This window comes from Aythya marila (assembly GCF_965140915.1).
Source record: "Aythya marila genome assembly, chromosome: 14".
NCBI classification, from domain to species: domain Eukaryota; kingdom Metazoa; phylum Chordata; class Aves; order Anseriformes; family Anatidae; genus Aythya; species Aythya marila.
The window spans coordinates 19,347,202-19,362,737 of NC_139055.1; positions in this window are offsets into that span (position 1 = coordinate 19,347,202).

Genomic DNA, 15,536 nt, shown 5'->3' on the forward strand with positions numbered 1-15,536 from the left:
CGAGCAGCAAGGCTGCAGTTTTTACCATTTTCTGTGTCTCCAGCCTGCACGCTGATGCGTCAGATAGATCTGTGAGCTACAATTTGCAAGGCTAACATCCTATGAGCTGGCTATCTTGGCAGCACAAATTGTAACTGCAAAAAAAACATTTTGTTCATCTGCAAATCCTGTAGCAGGAAACACGCACCCAGCACCGTGACTGGTTTGTTTCAAATTCAGCACAAAGCAACCTCGCAGTTACCAAAGCCTGCAACACAGCAGGAGCCCAACTGCAGCAGCTGACCACCTCAACCGCCCGCTGCCTTAGTGGTGCTCCACAGAAGGCACCCAGCGGCTTGGGAAGGAGGCTCGCTCTAATCCTACACATCTTCAGGGCACACTTGGACTGTAGACTCCTGTCCAAGAGGTGCTTCAAGGCAGGTAAAACAGCTCCAAATGCCACACAAGAACTCTGTGGAGAACACAGCTCATACTTCGTGCCACAAGGGGAGCGATGGCATGCCAGAGACAGACCCTGCTGTACACCACACACACGGACGGTGTTCTACACCATACAGAAAAATGCAGGCTCTGGCTTCTTGATTTATTTTTATTGAAGAGATATTCATCACTACGGCAGGTTTCCACCCGATAACACAAGAGACGTGTTTTATTCCCTGCACCAGATCCTGACATTCCAAAAGAGCACCAGGCTGAGCACCAAGCACCAGGCTGAGCACAGGGAGGTGAGAACGGAGCCAGCCCACGCCCCAGCAGCTGCTGCCTCCCCCGACCATCTACCACGTCCCTTGCCCATCAGTGTGGAGTTCAGCTTACCCACTGTCCGGCGCTGGTGTTTTTAAACCCCATACACAGGCCTGGAAGCGTGCTGCCAAGAGATCAGACTCCATGGGCTTTGGGGCAGGATGATCTCACCCTGCACAGTTTTGTTTCCAAACCTCCGTTATAGGGAAGCTCCATAAGAGTCACAGGACGCAAGGCCGAGGGTAGCGTTTGACCACCTGCAGTTCTTCTGCATTTAGGATCATTTTCTAACAAAGATGCAACCCCTCTCGCCAGATGGACCCAATGAAGCCTCCTTCCCCCGCCACCCAAGGGGCAGCCCTGCCCCTCAGCAGCAGCAGCAATGCAGCTGGAGACATGCTGCATGCAGGCACCCGCGCAGCATCACACAGACAGGGGCTGGGGAAGTGTTACCTGGTCAGCACAATGGCATTTGTATTAACTGCCCAGCAAGACAACACCTGGCTTGCTTCCCCCAGCTCCTTATTGCCAGCTTGTCATAACCACACGAGGAGTTCATGAGCACAGCCAGAGTCCACATGCTCTGATCTGTGCAGAGTCAGAAGTCATGCCACCATTTGCATACTGCAGAATAACCAAACATCTTATGCCCTGCTTCTAAGGGATCAGGCACAGATCACAGGGAAGAAATTAAGAGTGAAAAAACCCATACACCACAACTACCACCTGAGCTCACATGTGTGTTGCTGTGCACATGCTAGTAGTTAAAAAAAAAAAAAAAAAAAAAAAAAAAGATTAATTGATATTGTTAACTGCTGGCTTTTTTTGTTTTTCTGGCTGCTGCTTCTGAGTACAGTTCCAGCAGGAAGGAGAGGTGCAGACTGCTGACAACAGTGAACCAAGTAGCAGAAAAGCTCCAGTGACAGCTTAACGAAGCCCAGGATCCCCTGGCCCACAGGGACTGCAGTAGGACAGCTATGATGCAGCTACATCAAACCGTGAGCATCAGAGGACGTAACCAGGGAATTGGCTGATTGCTGTTTCTCATAATGCAGGAATAAGGAGGCATGAAATGAAGTGACAAGCAAGAAGTTAAACTAACAGATGGCAATCCTTTTAACACCAAACACAGATAAACTGCACAGAAGCCATAGAATGGGTTTGTGGAAATAATAGGCAAAGGCTGACACAATGCAGAGAGAGGCTCCTGCCCCATAGCCCCGGCAGGCAGGGATGTCCCACGCAGCACCGCACCCTGCCCTCGCCCTGCTGCAGCCACCTCTGGGACACGTCCCCCCACGCTCAGCAGGGCCTGCAGCAGCAGCAGGGTGCTCACAGCAGTGACAGCTGTGCCGCAAGCACAAGGTGTGGAGCAGAGCAGCAAGGTTTTAAAAGTCAGCCTTTGGCCCCCCTCCAGCAGCAGACAGGGACCGTGGCGTGCTGCTGGCCACATGGGCAGGGGCTGGGGACAAGGCTGTCAGGGCAGGAAGCCATCCCAGAGCCACTGAGGGGCAGGACAGGTCACAAAGGCAGCCGGACAGCTTTTATTTGTGTGGACGTATTACAATTAATGCTTTGTGTTCACTTAACAGGTGCAAAAAGCCACTGACTATTCACTTCCTATGGAGAGGAAACAAAATGGTTTTCCTCTTGGTTAGACGGAGCGGGTGCTGACACGGCTGCTGGGATTTAGCACCATCCCCAGCTTCCATATGCCCATGCATGAAAAGGCATTTTCTGCCTCTGTGCCAGCCCTGCTAATTGAAAACATTTACAGAAAGTTTACACCAAACCTGTTTTCCGCTGGAAGACATTACTGTATTAAAAGCTCTTAAATAACCAATTGACAACATTTCATTAAATACTGTCAGAAGTGTCAAAACAAGGCATTTTAATATTAGTTTTCCATTGCCAAGCTTGTTATTATTTTTAATACGAGGCAGATTCAGCACAGAAAGACATTTTTATTGATCTTAGACTTCCAAAATTTCACGTGAACTCAACAGTTAAATTTAATGCCAAAATATATGATTTCTGATCCCATTTGAGACCCTTTTCAGAAAGGCACATGAGATAGAAGTAACCAGGACCAGGACTTTTAGGAACTCCTTCCCCATCGTGCTGCTTGGTCCCCCCCTGCCCCACGTGGCAGATCCCTGCCCCACGAGGAGCCCGAACTGTTTACAGACTTCCCATCAACCATTTTGCAGCATGAGAGCCATAAAGGCAGGGATTATTCTGATTTTTAACGCAGACCTGGACCTGTAAGAGGTCCGTCAGATTTTGAACAGACATGAAGCAAAGAACAAGAACAAAACCCATGTTGCCAGCAGCCGTTCCGATCCTGCTCCGTGCACTACACAGGTAAAACCGTTCTGGCTGCAGAGCCCATGCAGCCTTAATTCAGGCTTATTCTGTAATGAAGATTAACAGCCTCCTGCAGCTCTGCATTAAAGAGGGGGGTGGAGGGGTATAACAAAGCCTTACTTTAAGAATGACCTCAAGAATTGCTTTCCTAACCTGGCCTAAATTAAATAAGTCTTTTTCAAGAGACTGCTTGCACAAATTAAAAGACCATTTGAAATATAAACCTTCCTTTCCACATCACAAAAGCAAGGCAAAAAGAAATCACATTCTGTTCTTTCCCAGTAATTGCACAAGGGCTCAATATTAACCTGGTCAATGAAATTCAATCAGTTGATCATCACAGGTAACACCAAACAGAGCAGGTAGTTCTTTCTTGGGAACACTTTGCTACAAGTGAAACAAAGGAGCATTTACCCGATACTCGCTCTTTGCTCACACATTTCGAGCTCACTCTGAAATTGCATGTTTAATGGGATTTTGAACGATCACCTGCTACTGCTGGAAGTAACCCCCAGCTCACAGGCTCACCTTTACAGGCTAAGCTGCAATCACTGGTCATTAGGAAGGGATTTTATAGAAGGAAAATGGGGAAGAGAAGACAGAAGAATTACTATTTAATTCATAATCTTCTGGGCCCTCGGTCAGTGGTATTAAGAAGAGAAATCTTCCAATAAAGAAAAAAAAGTAATAATTTCAAAGTGATGGGAATTTTTCCTAAAAGAAAAAGAAATAAAGAGTTCATTACAGTCTAAAGCAGCAACAAGTACAAAAGAAACATAAGATGAAATAGCAAGAAAAGAAAAAAAAAAAAAAAAAAAAGAAAGAAAATAAAAGAAGTCCTGCTCCAAATTGCAGAGTTTTCCCCTGGTTACAGAGATGAAAGCCCCCAAATTGCAGCCTAATCCACCAGGAGCCAGCTGCCCAGCACTGCCCTGCCCTCACCTGCAGCCGGCTCTGCCTGGAAGGAGGGGAGCAGAGAGCAGCAGCAGCGGCACCGAGGTGCTGCTCCAAGCAAGAGCACGCTGGAGAAAATCCCCTAATTGTTGATCCAGCATCAGGGGCTTATCCTGTTACTTGTCCCTGAGACCGTTTGTCCCCTGTTAACTGACCCCCTGCGTTTGTCTCTGTGGGCAGCCAAGAGAAGGGACGGGACCAGTGCTCGCTGCCACCCCAGCGCAGCCCCAGCTGCGGGCAGCCTCTCAGCAGCGGGCACAGCTGAGCAAGCAGAGCCCGCTGCAGGGCCCAGGGACATCTGATCCCACCGTGCAGCCGAGGAACTGAGCTCCAAGCTGCTGGTTTTCCCCGGATTCCTGGTTCCTCTCCCTGCTCACAGCCCTGCAGCCGGGCCCGGTGACCCGTTGGATGTGCTGCGCAGCACCGGGGGAGGACAACGGCAGTGCCACTTGACCCAGGCCACGCAGTGATGGGACCAGAGGTGACAACACGATTCAGAAGCCATCGATTACTTCTCATACAGTCAACAACAAAGCCAACACAAGCACTTCTCATTAGCTCCAGACTGTAGGGTCTCACAACTACGTGAGGCTCTCAGGCACTGGGTGTCCTTGCAGGATAAGGCTTGAAATGCTGGACACATCCCACAGACTCATGAGTTCAGAGAGTCCCCAGCACTAACACCACACCCAAACAGGTGGGAAGGAGGCACGACTCGTGGTGCTTGAGCACACAGCGCCCACAGTCTGGCCAGGAGCCCCAGAGCACTGCTTGGATAGGGAGCACCAAAGGGAAGGCGGCCCCTGATCCTCCCCACGCTGCAGGGAGACACAGCCCTGTCCCCCAACAGCAGGCTGAAATTTTATCCTGGTCACAAAGTACAGCAGCAGAGAGCTAACCCCAAAGTTCTCTTTGAGCCAGGGGAAGGAATCCACTTGGAAAGGGAACAGCTGCATTTTCCTTCTCACTAGCAGTACAAAACACCAATAATTTCTAATGTATTTAGATGGAGTGCCATACACACACACAAAAAAAAAAAAAATCACTGTAGAAGATTTTTTATCAACAATTTATTTCTAGAATAAGCTATTTTGGCCACTTATAACAGTAGTTGAGCCTAGCTTTCTTTTAAGATGTAATTCAGCACCAACTTTACAGCTTGGAGACTTGCTCCCAGGCAGATAATTCTGGCTGTAGGTTTCACACTCACAGTTTTGCCAGCTGCGTATTAGAGACCATGCTGGGACATAGCAAAAGGCAAAGCTTTCTTTGTTCACCTTTGGTTTATCTACAACTCCAGTAAAACCGAGATCCAAACAACAGAGCAAACATGTTATTTCGGTGACACCTAAAAAAAGAGCATTTGAAATCATCCAGCAAATCCTGCAGCCTCCTCCAGCTAACAAAGGCAGCAGACAACAAGCAGTTGGGGATCAGCTCATCAATAAAATCAGAGAAGTGTGCTGTCCATGCTCCTGATCTCTGGAGTGACAAAAAAGCCATGGACAAGTGCACTTCATTGCCACCAGATCAGGATTTAGCCCTCTCCCCCAGCAGCTAACGTCATCGGGCCTGGGTCTCATCTCATTAGGCAGGAGGTGCTCCTTCTGCCAACATGACTGGAAGTAGAAGCTCTCAATCCTCTTTTTCTTTTTTCCTCCAGACAAAAGAAAGCCCAAATAGTGACCGCCAGCCCTGGCAGGCAGTGCAGCAGAGCCTAGTGCCCACGCACCCCCACCCATGGACAAGGACTGCAAGCCCCGTGCCCGGATCCATAACCGGAGAGTGGCAGAGCAATAGGAGGTGCACCCACTGATGTGAGAGCTGTAGGCAGAGCCACTGAGCCTCATGTAAATACATTATTGATTTTTTTCCTCCTCCAGATGGTGCAATTCAGAAAAAAAAATTGTTTTTAAATTATGCCTTGCTGAAACACCAAGAAGTGCAGCTAATAGCAGGCATATTTCAGGTGAACACCGACCTCCTTTTCTCTCCCCATCAAGCACAAGCATCCAGAGTACTGCAAGCACTTTGTACGAATTACCTGCAGCCCGTGAACCTGAGCAGAAGGCACTCTAATTGGAACTACAGCGCAGCAACCTCCTACCCAGTGCTCATTTGTGTTCCCAGCGCTATTCAAAGATGGCCACAGAAAACAACTCAGGTTAGTTGCAAAGTTCAGCGCAACTCTTGCCTTTCCTTTTAAAGTAAAATAAAGTGTACCCAGGAAAAAATCATTTTGACTATGAGCCGGCATGCCCGTGCCTTAAGCGTGCTCAGAGAGGCTTCAGCAAACAGCGAGGACAGCAGCCACGAGCGGGCTCCTGCTGCCTGCCTGCCTTGGGCCAGGCGTCCCCACACAGCACAGCCCTTGGCACCACCCCAACACCACCACACAGACAGTTCTTTTGGTAAGGCACTAATTAGGAGCTGGGACTTGTTACCAGAGGCTGCTTTAAAATCAGCAGGTGGAAGACCTGGTAGGGCTGCATGAAGCTGATGCTGCTGCAGTCTGGGGAGGAACAGGGAAGTGCGGTCCCCTCTGGAACTTTAAGTGGGAAGAAAAGGATTTGAGTCAACACTTCCCTGCTGTTAGAAGCTGGAGCACCTCTGTCCTTTGCCCACCATAAAGGATGGGAAGATTGCAACTCCTCCAGCAGGAGCTGGAACGTGGTTTCTCCATAGCAAAGCAAAGGCAAGACTGAAAACACAAGTTCCACAATAAACCATTCCCAGGTTTATCCAACAGCTATGGCATGTTAAGGGCATTATCCAAACACCTCTTCCTCTTCACTGAGGAATTTGCCAAGACCTGGGGACCTGAGCCCCCCAGAGGGTCCTTCCCATCCAGGCTCCCCCATGACCTTCATAGAGGAGGCCACTGCAGGTAGAAAAGGCTTAAGCTTTTTCCCAAAAAGTTTTGCTTTTGAGAAACCAGGAATATGCCTTTTTTCCCCACTTCAAACTCTGTACCAGACCTATTAATAAAGTGATGGACTTGTAGGTACAGGGATCTGGTACACAAACGTACCCCCCTCCTAGCAACACACTGGGCTGATCTTAGAGAAAACTAAATGGATTCCACATATGCTCAGGAATATTTCTCAGCTAGCCCTGGGATTCTCTACATATAAAAACTGCATCCTTGTAATTCCAGCTCCTCTCAGAAAAACTGACCGGCTATTCCTGCGTCCTGCAGCTCAGTAGGTACAGGCTGCCCCAGCTGAGGAAGGACAAGCCAATTTCAAAGCCCTGGGCATACAACAGCCCCCCCAGGAGCTGCACCATGCTCTGGGCTCACCTGGGGAGCAAGGCTGCAGCTGCGACCCTAACACCTGCTTTGCATCTTGTAGGGAACAGCAGAAGCTAATGAGCAACCTCAAAAAAAAAAAAAAAAAAAAAAAAAAAAAAAAAAAAAAAAAAATTTAAGACTTCGCTTTCTGGCTCTTTTCCCGGTACTTTAAAAAAACTGCTTAAAGTAGGTCAGCATACAGCGTGGAATTTCCCAGATATTTGCACCATATAAAGGTGAACACCAGAGGGGAAGGACTTGTACTGTGAGTGAAAAACAGGCTCGGGGACATCTCAAAATACGAAAGGTGGCTTTGGGCTGATGCTGTGCTCAGGAAGCCTGCTCCTGGAGCAGCCAAACACAGCCGAGATGTCACAGTCCCAGACCCAGGGGGCTGAGCCCCGTAAAGCTGCAGACACGGCCAGCTCCTGCAGGACAGGCCAGGAGCGCGCCCTGCCAGACCCCTCATCCCCACTCCTTCCCCAGCTCTGTCTGACTGCAGAAATGCCACACTGTCAGCCCCAGCCTCCTCAGGAGCTCCTGCTGAGGGGCAGCGGGGCTCTGAGCACTGCAGGGACTGAACAGCAACAAGATATCTTATTTATCACATTAAAAAAAAAAAAAGAGACCTGATGGCTGCAGAAAGTCACTGAGACTGGATGCATGTGGATTTTTAGATATAACCATTGGCTCTTATGTGCTCATGTATTTTAAAAATAATACACCTGGCAAGATTGATTGAGGAAAAAAACATTGGTTTCTCATGTTAAAAGCCAGGCTGCATGACTTGATGTTATGCGAGCTCTGTCAGGCAGACCAAGGGGAGCATTTATCTCTGAGAGCTCTGCATCAACCCTAACTCAAGCATAAACACCCTGGAAGCTTCTGCATTGATCTTACAAGCACGAGGAAAACGGCAGCCACGAGGAGCTCGCACCAAGCAGGAGCCCACAGCAGGGGAGCAGCAGAACGGACCAGCTGACCCTGAACCAAGATGTCCGAGTAAAAGCATTTTCCCAAGACATATAATGAAGGATAAAGTTATTGTGCTTACTGACATAAATCTAAACACGTATTGCAATACAAAACACATCAGCCTCTGTAGGAAGCAGCTTTGGGGATCAGAGGTTAAGTTGATCGCACAAACCGCAGGGATGCCCGTGTTGCACCATCCCGTCCTACACCTGGGCTCCTTTGCCAGCCCCGCGGCCCAGCGCCCTGTTTCAGCCCCCCTCTGGCACAGAGGCAGACGCAGCCGGCGGAGGACGGCTCCGCTGCGGAGAGGCTGCTGCAGGCAGCCGGGGAGGGATGCTGCAGGGAGGAAGCGGCACCAGCAGGGGAACTGGCAGCACAGCTTCTGAGAGATCTCCCTCGTGTCCAAAGCCTGCGGTTTCAGTACCAGCCTTTAATTCATATTTAAGCACAGTTACATTTTTTATCCTTCCTTGGATTTAGAAGCAAAGAAAAGTACTGAGAATCTAGATGTTGCATCACGTTCCCCAAACGTTAATTTCCCTCCTCTTTCTATTTTTACTTCCCTCTCTCTAAAGAGATGTTAGGCTCCTGGCAGAAGTAATTGCCACGGAGTGATTTATTCACCTGACAGGAAGAAGACGAGAGGTGAGATGCTCGCTCCTGCCCCAGAGCAAGCGTCCCCACAGACCGAGCCACCCTGAGCAGCGGGACAGGGAGCGCCCGGCTCTGCCCTCTCCACCCCATCACCCCACGGCTGCTCCGGCACCACCAGGAGCCAGGGGACAGCTTTGGGGCGGATTTGTGGCAGGCAGCACCCGCAGCACAGCCAAACCCCGGGGGCACAGAAAGGGTGACGGGACCCTGATACAAAAGGCCGGGCTGCGGGCAGCGCAGGGCGCTACAGAGCCAAAGGGCTGAGCTGGCAGCAGCCAGCCATCGGCTGGTTTGGTGTCGGTGGCTTTTTCCTTCCTACTGGGGCACTTCTGCTCAGAAGGACGATGGCAACGCAGTGAGCAAACCCCAGCCACCAAACACTTGTGAAGCCCCCCAGGAGCAGGTCCTGGTACAGACACCCACTGGCAATAGCCCAAGCCCCCCGCCCAGCACCCCCAAGGTGCTCCTCCAGCCCAGGCATGAGCCCACTTTCCTCTCCTTATACAGGGAGAGAAGCTGGTGGCCAGGTGGTTTGTTTGCAATAACAATAGACGTACTTGATCAGGTCAAAGACTAAAGAAAATTTGGATAACTAAATAAAACCCATGACTATATATACATATATATGTGTGTGTGTGTGTGTATATATGTATATATATATAAAGTTGTCAGCAATTCGCTGTTGTGCTTCTGAATACAGTTGCAGCACTCTCCTGGAGGCTCAGGCTCAGCTGCTACAACAGAAAGAGCTCATCTGTATTTAAACACAATTTCCTGCCTAGCAGAACACTTCCCATCATGCTGGGTTATTATTAATTACTGCCTTTGCTTTAAATTTCCTCACAGTAAAGGGCAACTTGTGGGTCTCCGCAGTACCTGTGGAGAAAAGCAGTTACAGCCTCGTTGCTGACAGGTAGCAGAGATTTTATGGGGCTTTCAGAACAACATACATTATGCTTACTTGTTAATGAGATTTATTCTAGTCCTTTGTTTTATTGTAGCACACCAACTCAGGAGCAACACAGCTATTACATGACAGCTTATCTGACCAGCTTTTAGTATTTAAAGTCTTTTTTCTGAGGTGTTACAAAGGGAAAAGCTGAACATGGAGAAGGAAAGAGAAGCTTGCTTATAAACCTCACACAGAATCTAGAGTTAAGCCAGCTTGATTTCAGACAGCAGTCACAGCGTCCAGCTAAAACCGCAGGACACGGCCGTCCCCTCCAGCACAGAAACCCCAGAGCCAGAGGCCCCTACCTGAGGTGCTCAGGGGCAGGCAGAGAGCGGCAGCAGCCAGCAGGAGGACGAGGCAAACTCCAAGCCCCTGCAGCAGCACGAAGCTACCAGGACAGGCTCAGGCCCCAGATGAGATGCAGACACCTGTTTCTCAACAGCCCCAGCAGGCGACTGAGAGCATTAAATAAAATCCTGGCAATGCCCCCAGGTGTCTCCATCACAGGCACCAGCAGAAGCCTGTGCTCCTGCAGCACCGAGTGCTTTCCTGGTGGGCTGAGGACCAGGTGGCATCACTGCCCCGTGGCACAGGAACTCTCCCTTCTTGTCCCTGACGCTGCCTCTGGATGAGTGTTTTGGTGGGCAATTTCTCCACCCATCCACCTGCGATAGATAAACAGCTTTTCCTTCTCACGCCAGCTGCAGGAGCTACAACCACACAAATACACACAATTGTTTTTTAAACGAGATACATTACAGTTTGATCGATTTTCTGTGCATAAATATTTGCAGAAGCTCTTTATCTTCTTCCTAAGAGTTGCATCTCTCTCCCCGAGCGCTCCGGAAGCTGGCTGCTTTTCATATTAGCCACGAACAAAGTGCTGTAGGCTTAAAAAATACAAAGCAACAAAGCGCAGCAATGCGAGCAGCGTTATTAGCACAGCGGCACACCTGACAAGGGCTCATTGCAGGCTCTGTTCTCACTCCAGGCGGGGAGGGAAGCGTTTCACAGCAGGCACCACGGCCACGGCACAGCCCCGCTTGGCCAGGGCCTGCCTGGGCCGGGGCTTGGGCTCGCAGCAGGCGCGGGGCTTCAAGGCTGCAGCCCCGTCACTGCAAGCAGGCAGTGATCCTGGAGGGCTGCCACGTCCGAGGGCACAGCCAGGTTAGAGGCAGGCCTTTTCCCCCAGCTGGGGAAGGAAGCAGAGCTGCTGTCAGAGCAGCACAGCACAGCGGTCCGTGCGTTAGGCTCACCAGGGCAGAAGGAAGGCTGCCAGTCCCACTCCTCTGGCAAGCAGCAGAGCAGGCCCAGCACCAGGCAGATGACCCAGCACAGCTCCGTGCCTCCCTGGGAAGGCTTTTCCCCTGCGATGGACGAGGACAGCAGGGAGCTGACAGCCTGCTTGACTTTGGCTGTGGCACAAACCATAGGCTGGGTGTCGTGCCATGAAACCTGCCATGCCACAACACCAACATGGGGGTGTCCAGCTGCTCGCGGCCATGCTGCTGCCCTAGTTAACCTAGTACCCAAAACTACCCAAAATTTACAAGGCACCCCAGGTGGCTGCTGCTCATAAGGGGCCAGGCTGGAGCCCGCGGCACCAGGCAGCAGCGTGGCTGTGAGCAGCTCCTGCACGGGGCCTGGGGAAGCAGGGGGAGAAGCTGGGTACGGTGCTCTGGGCTGTCCTCGCTGACCTTCATCCCAGACAATGTCCAGCACACAAATGCTGGTACTGGTGGGGCCATTCCACTATCATCCCTTTGTCAGTATCCTCCCACCAAGTCGTTGAGGATACCATGAGCCCAAACAAAGAAATGCAACATCATACACGGATATAGATCAGAAGAGTGTTGGTTCAGCTTTTAGGAAGAAATAACAACATTAAAAATCCTTTTCTATAAAAGTACATTTTGTCCAACATCCTGTTTTTGTAAGACTACACCATAATAGAACTGAGTCATCTCATGGCATTATACCACGATTTGATCTGATTTTCCTAATATTTCCCCCCTATCTGTTCCATCATTACAGGACAAATTGTCACCCTGCGAGTGAAGGATAGAGAGAAATGCCATAGCTAGGGATTATTATAATTTCTACATAGAGTTCATCTGGTTTAAATGCAGCAACTGCGTGGAATGGCCGGGAAAACAATGTGCTCATACAAATGGCTGAGTCCAGGGAGAGACCAGCACCGGCCCTGCACCGCTGCTGGCAGCTGCCCCGGCACCAGGCAGTACCTGCAGAGACCCGAGGGGCCCGTCAGCCTCCTGGGCAGAGCCCTGACAGCAGCCAGGGGCTGGGCACGGAGAGAAAACGTCTGCAATAGTGAGGGGTGAGTGTGGGAGCAGCGGGGGGAGCGGGGTGTGCTGCCCCTCACCAGGTGCACCCAACCACACGGCCTTTGGTCCGGGCACCCAGCCCGCATCCTGGGGAGGACAGAGCCTGGAGCCCTGCTCAGCCCTGCAACTGCAGGTCTCAAAGCTGGGACAGGTGAGATGCATTCCTCAGACCTTGAAAACAAAGCCTTTGGCTTTTCTCTTTTTTCATTTCTGTACGTACACAAATACCCGTATCACAGGCCTGACATCTGTCACTGCCTCACACTCACGCTGCTCTGGCACCACCTCTGCTGCCTCCCAGCTCCCTGGAAAGCCACCGGTGCAGTCGGGAAACACAAGTTAAGCATCCTTGCCTCTGAAGCAAGGGAATACACTTGTCCTTTCTATTCTCTTTAATTTTTGAAGCAAACAATTTATCCCCGCTGCTGTGCCAGTCACCTTGGGCTGCCTATTAAATTTGCCAATAACCTCAGGGATGGTTGCAGAAAGGGTAGCAGCGTTTTTCTGCAGCACGTAGCTTTAGTCAGCTCCACGTGTCACACGCTAACACAAATGGGCAAAGATCACCCGCTGCCGCGGAAGGTTAAAAGCTTTTCCATTAGCAACTTTGTTGGATGCATTTTGTAAAAAGATAAAGCACTATGAGAAAATAAAGACTTGTCATTTACCTCTGCAAATAATTCAGGGCTGATAATAAGAATGAATCAATCAAGGCAGGGCAATCGCATTGCAAGGTCTTTCTGAGCGGTGTGAATGGAAAAAGCATATAAAATCCTGGCACTTAAACAGCTTCTCCACATCGCTTTGCAAGAGACCAGGATTGCCAAAGAGAGTCCAGTCTGCTTCTCTGGCTGAAGACTCTCCGGTGTTTAAAACAAATGAGAATCAAAGCAAAAGGAAGTGAAAAATGGGTTTGAAGGAGCTCTACAGAGAAATGTGAGAACATGCCTCTGAAATTGAAAGTTTGTGCTCGGCGCCTGGGTCGGACATCCCCAGCTGTCTGTTACTAAACCAGAAATCTGTGAGGGAGAATGGGACAGAAGCAGTAGGGAAGGGCCAACACAGAAGCTGAAAAGTGCCTGCCAGGACGGGAGCCTGAAGTGGAGGTGGCCCAGGCCCTTCAATGCCCCCAGCACAGCTCCGGGGAGCCCCCACTGCTCCCAGCAACTGCCAGGGAGGAGGATTAGGAGGAAGAGGAGGAGGAGGAGGAGGCAGCAATGTGCTGCAGCCACCTCGCATCCCCAGAGCAGGACCCCCGTGGCAGGACCCCAGCCAAGGTCCTGGGAACCCCTCCACAGCCTTTAGGCACACAAACACTTTCTCAAGACCGCTGGTGGTTAGCCCCAGCGACACCAAAGGCACACGGCAATTCCCAGGTTTCCGTGCCGGCCACCCTGTGCGCAGCTCGGGCACCGAGAAAGGTCCCGGCTCTGCAGAGCCCGGGTGGGCGGTAGACCCTCCACGTGCATGGGAGAGTGAACTGTGCTTTTAAAGGCCAAATCATTCAATTTCTGCACAAAGCAGAGCCATTCTTGACATTTGGAACAATTTATATCTCATGCGCCCGGCGTCTGGCAGTTAAAAAAAAAAATCAGTGGAAATTTACTGTCTCTTCCCCACAAAGACAGTGTTAGTGACCTAAGATTACAGTGATGTCCCTCCAAATGTCAGAAACATTTAAAACACTTTCTGTTTACAAGGCAGCAGCAAATGTGACAGTTTTTTCAATGCCATGCTCTGAAACACATCCTGCCTCTCAATAGCAATGTCCCTTTTCACAAGGCGTTCCTAATTGATTGTGGGAGCAAATGAAATTATTTTCCCTTTGAAAGGACTGAATCATGCATGTTCTTTATTTCCTTCTAAAGTATAATGGAACTTTTGTTGATTTTTTTTTAAGGAAAATACTGTTCACCACACATTCAGCGCTTTAAAAACTTGATTTCTAAGGAGCACAAAAGATCAGTGCCAGTCTGCAGAGTCCATTTTTATCTGGGCACTTTGTTTCTTCAGCTAATGCAAAACAAAGCATAATGGCATTAGATGGATTTAGAGTGTTCTGCGTTTAATTGGTCTCTTGTCTGCTCGTTGCTTGCCCATGTCTGCTGTTTTAGGCTCCCAGCCAAACCAGGTTTTCTGGTCTGCAGTGAAGGAGAGCAGTTTATTGGCTGGAAGAAAAAAAATAAAAATTAAATTAAAAAAAAAAAAAAAGTTCCAGTCAAATTCAACAAAAAGATTTATCTGCATAGATAACCATGAAGCAAGATACTGCGAAATTTCCAATGGACATAAAAGTTTTAAGAATCAAACCAGTGGGAAACAGGACGTTGGCACAGGCATGGGGCAGCGGGCACCGAAGGCTCCTCGCTGCAGCACCGGGAGCCCCACGCCCTGCCGCGATTGTGCTCTGCACAGGGCATCGACCACGGCACCGGGGAGGAAGATGCCCAAGCAGTCCTAGGAACCCCGCTGGATGGGGTCTTGTCCCCATCCCTGCCCCTTCCACCATGAACCCCCCCGCATCCCTTCCCCAGATCCACTCCAGCTCCTTGCCCACTTTTCCTCTCCTAAGCAGGCTCCCCTAAAGCAGCTTTAATTGCTGGACGTGTCCTAAATGTTCCCATGGCTTCAGGCGCTGCCTGGCTGCATGGGAGCAGTGCAGGATCGTGGCTCCCACTTTGCCTTGGAACGTCCCCAGGGGCAGGCAGGCTCCATCGCCGGCACAGCAAGCATTTACCAGGCTCACTGCATCAGGGGCTCTCCTGTCCTTAACAGTAGGGACTTTTAATAATATAAAATAAAGGGGAAATAAAGGTACAATAAAGGGGAAATAAATGCAAACTGCAGGCCTGGGCTCTGCTTGCTCCCTCTGCGCCCTGGGGGACCAGCACCCGACGTCCTTCACTTGGCGACAGACACACACGGTGGCTTGCTGAGGGAAGGTTTTCTGCTCAGCTCCTTCCTGGAGGGCAAAGCTCTTCCCACAGCAAAGGGAGCTACAAGCTTGGCTTTCCCCAGGGCCCCGTTAGTGCTCCCAGTAAGGCAACTAATTAATATTAAAATAGATAAGTGCTCTAAATCTTGCCACTCCTACAGAAGTGTTTGTATCATTAGGCAGACAAACATGAAACAGAATTCACAAAACAAGAAACAAACAGGAAAAAATAAAAATAAAAAAAAAAAAAACATACCTGGAAACTGGGAACGAGCCCTTTCAAAGCACGGGGGCTGATCAATCTGCATCCCTCAGAGC